Source organism: Octodon degus, unplaced genomic scaffold (assembly GCF_000260255.1).
Source record: "Octodon degus isolate 3935 unplaced genomic scaffold, OctDeg1.0 scaffold00119, whole genome shotgun sequence".
Classification (NCBI taxonomy): domain Eukaryota; kingdom Metazoa; phylum Chordata; class Mammalia; order Rodentia; family Octodontidae; genus Octodon; species Octodon degus.
The window spans coordinates 2,733,874-2,737,868 of NW_004524695.1; the positions used below are offsets into that span (position 1 = coordinate 2,733,874).

Sequence of the window (3,995 nt, forward strand, 5' to 3'; positions counted from 1 at the left end):
AGCCTACAGGGCAGAGGCGCGGCCCACTCTCGGGCCCCCCAGGCCACCCACCGCCATCGGCAGTAGGGCCTGGAGGACCCGGGAGAAGCAGGCCGCGCCCCGCTTCTCTCCGCACTCCGCCGGAACTCACAAATAATAATTAAAAAAAAAAAAAAAAAGAGGGCTGGGGAGATGGCCCAGTAGAATAAGCGCTTTCCGGGCAAGCATAAGGGCCTGAGTTCACTCCCCGGCTCTGGGAAAAAAAAAAAAAAAAAAAGTAGTTAATGGTCTAAAGCACCTGCTTAGGCAGGAGCGCAGGGACAGCAGCTCAACTCCCAGCACCACACATGACGCCAGCCCCGCTCCCAGGGTGGGCTAAGCCGATCACACAAAAAATAAATTAAAAAAATAATAAAACAGAAACACTAAATCAGAAAGATAGACTAGGTAAAACTCTTATTATAGTCAAAGACTGAATACCCCAATCGAACAGGGTGGTAGCATATATATATATATACCTCAGGAGACTGAGCCTGGAGGATTACTGAGTTCAAGACTAACCCTAGCCTGTATTACACATAGCAAGGCCCTCTTTCTGTTTCCCATTAGGACAGCATTTCTTATTTTTGTTGTTGTTGTTTCTTTTAAATCTCCTCAAAAAAAAAAAAAAAAAAGGCTAGAGAAATAGCTCAGTGACATAAGCTCCTGCCTGGCAAGCATAAGCTCCTTAGTTCAATGGGGGCAGGGGACACACACACACACACACACACACACACACACGACGACATAGAATTGTTGTGTAGATCATGCTTATAAATGTAATCATACAGATGGCCTCAAATCAAGGTCTTTATTTGATAAACTCCAGAGCACTAAAGAAAGGAAAAAATATTTACAAATTCCTGAAAAATCTAGTGTACTTGCTGGGCGTAAGTGTGGAAGGGAATGGGAATTTGTGAAATCTTGATTTTCATGAGGGAAAAGCATGTGTGTACAATATGTTTTAAAGATAAAACGCTGGTTCTCTTTTTACATAGTTACTAAGTAATTTATTGGCTATCTTACTGTCATGTATGTAGGCTGTGTAAGCACATGCTTGAGTAATCATTTAACTTGCTATAAAAATGCAGGAGATTGGGGTTTCCACGGTTGGTTGGCAAGGAAACGCCTGCCTAGACTGGTCTAGATTCTTCAGACAGGAAGCTGGCACAGAATGTAATAACTGGGTTATTACATTAAAACTGTAACCCTTTAGTGTGGGATCTGAGTTTCAACCAAGAAAGTTTTACTGTGTCACAATGAATTAAGAGAAAGTAAGCAGATCTTTTTAGTCAGGATGCTATTGTTCCACAAATCCTGCTGATGCAGCAGCCTACCTCCAAGCAAGTCATTTCCAACGTAAATAACTTTTCCTAGGGGGCTAGAGAGATGGCTCAGTGGAATAAACACTTCCCTGGCAAGCGCCAGGGCCTGAGTTCAATCCCCGGTTCCGCCCCCCCCCAAAAAAAAACCCCACAATTTTTCCTCATAGTTGGTTAGCTAATTCTCAGACGAGTTCTCTCTGAATTTCACTGAGGAATCTTATGGTCATGGCTTTTCAAACTTTGATTTCTTTCATCACTTATATTTTACAGCATTTCAAAGTTACACAGAAGATTGAACTATAAGGTTTTTCTTGCTCCAGGGCACACACACTATTTCTTAAGTCATCTTCGCCCAAAAACTGGTAGAGTTCAACTGCAAGGCATTAGAATTGTTTTACTTTTTTTTTTTTTTTTTTTTTTGCGGAACCGGAGATTGAACTCAGGCCCTTGCGCTTGCCAGAGAAGCGCTTATTTTACTGAGCCATCTTCCTGGCCTCAAAGTACGAGTTTTTTGTTTTTTGGAGGTTTTGTTTGGTGGAAATGAGGATTGAACTCAGGCCCTTGAGTTTGCCAGCCAAGCACTTATTTTACTGAGCCATCTCCCCAACCCCTAGAATTCAGTTTTTGACCAGCTACATCCACTTGTTTCACAGTAGTAGAGACTAAAAATTTATCCCTTTGCCTAAACATGAAAAACAGAGTTTCTACAGCTAATATTTATTTCACAAAGTTTGCAGGAATTTGGGAGCTGGACTTCAAAATTATCATATACTAGCCAATAAACGAGCACGCGGGCTTTGCTAACGTGGAGTATTGACCTTTGCTGATTACTTATATCACTGTATTTCAAACCAGCACGTTAAAGATGGAAATGGTTTCATTGCACTTTGGTGTCAAGGACGATGGTTCAGCGACAAACGTCCCTCTACATTCTGAGGACGAAGACAGCTTCATAAGGGCCAGGCTTCAGGTCTGCGGTCCTGGGGGATCCTAATAGAAACTGCGCTTCTCTGCAGCAGGGTAAAACCCACGGCTCGGGTCCGGCTGCGTCGCTCCTCGGCCACAGCTGCACCGCCCCCCGCCCCCCCTTGTTCCCAGGCTGCCGTCCGCGCACGTGGCCAGGCGACAACACGGCGCCAAGACACGAAGGACGCCCGCGACACATTCTCTGCGGTTGAGTTCCCGGAAGGGCTGCCAATCATAACAATGAAAGGAACCTCCCCTAACCCCCATCTCGCAAAGCACTTTCTCTTCCTCCTTTCCTCCAGTCCAACCTCGCCCGCTCTCCGCCAACTCAAACTACTTAGGATCTGTACCGCTCCGAGTCCCAACAACGAAACACGAACAGGCGGAGCCACTCCATCCGGGTGCTTTGTCAGAAGGACGTAACGGCGTGGCCTATGACGTACGGAGGTGAGGCGCCAACTCTGGAGATTGGGGCGCCCTGAGAATCGGGCTGAGGGAGTGGCGGGAGCCCCTTTCCCCGCCCAGGAAAATTCCATATCAAAGGGGAGGGGAGCCTATATTTTCAAATTTACCTCGAAGGCATAAGTACTACAGAGAGTGTTTATTTCTCAGACTTAACAATTTAAAACCTTAAGCACATCAATATCGTCTTAGTTTTCTCTTCCTTTTTCCTTGGTAACCAGGAAAGCTGTCTCGCCTCAAGTCTGTCCCCCCTGCTTTTGAGCAGATGGTGCGGGCACATGCTGTGCGCAGCCGCAGTTGGCTCGGGGCGGTGCCGCTGAGGGGTGGGTGACGCAGGGCCGTCGCTGCCATTTTAAGTTGTTTGTTCTTGTTCCTTTTCTGAAACGCGACTCTGCCCCGGACCCGGGAGGCTCCGAGGCTGCCGCCGCTTCCGCAGCTGCTGGTGCGGGGGTAACGAGCCTGTGCCACCGCGGACGCTCTTCATCCGCTTCGGCTTTTCACCCCTCTGGGTCTCTTCGACCTTTGCTGAGCTAGAACCCGACTGTGGGGGAAGAAGGAATCCGTAGCAGATGCTTGAACTGAAATAACTTTCTTTTGGGGGGTGACTTCGCTGACGGACTCCGTAGCGCAGGGCTCCCCGCCTCCCCTCCCCCTCCAGCTCCGCCGACCCCCTTTCTTGGCCTCTCTCCTCCTCTCTCGCCGCCTCTCCTCCCGCGTCCTTCCTCCGTCGCCGCTGGGGCGCCGAGCCAGACTATGGGTCCCAGGCGGGGGCTGAGCGGCGGCAGCAGCGCGGGCGGCCGGGTCACCGTGCGCACTGCGGCGGGGATGGAGGGGCTCAGTTGGCTGGTGGTGTTCTCTTGACATGGCTCCCGCCCGAGCTGCGAGCAGCGCCCCCGCCGCCGCCGCCGCCTCTGCCTCCGCCACCGCTCCGCCCGCGGGTTGCGGCTAGAGGCCCGCGCCCGCCCCAGTCGGCCCGTGAGTCCCGGCCCCCGGGGATAGGGAGGGGACCGCCCCGCCGCTCGCCTGTTCCGCCCTCTCCCCCGCGGGAAGCGAACGTACGACCCCACCCGAACCATCCACACTCTGGAAACATGAGCTGTTGAGCCAGAAAGCGAGTCCCGAATCCGAGAACTTCAGGTTTTTTTGGGGGGTGGGTTGGTGGGCTTACTTTTTAAAAAGTAAAATTAACAGAGCTATTTTCTTCCCACTTGATCCTTCTCATTT

General features: G+C 50.3%; 1 long non-coding RNA gene across 1 annotated transcript; it reads left to right on the forward strand.

Moving 5' to 3' along the window:
- The first annotated feature begins 2,081 nt into the window (after positions 1-2,081).
- Positions 2,082-2,756, forward strand: LOC111812274. The gene is made up of 2 exons (XR_002817825.1): positions 2,082-2,363; positions 2,612-2,756. It is a non-coding gene; the product is annotated as an uncharacterized LOC111812274 (long non-coding RNA).
- Positions 2,757-3,995: the final 1,239 nt, after the last annotated feature.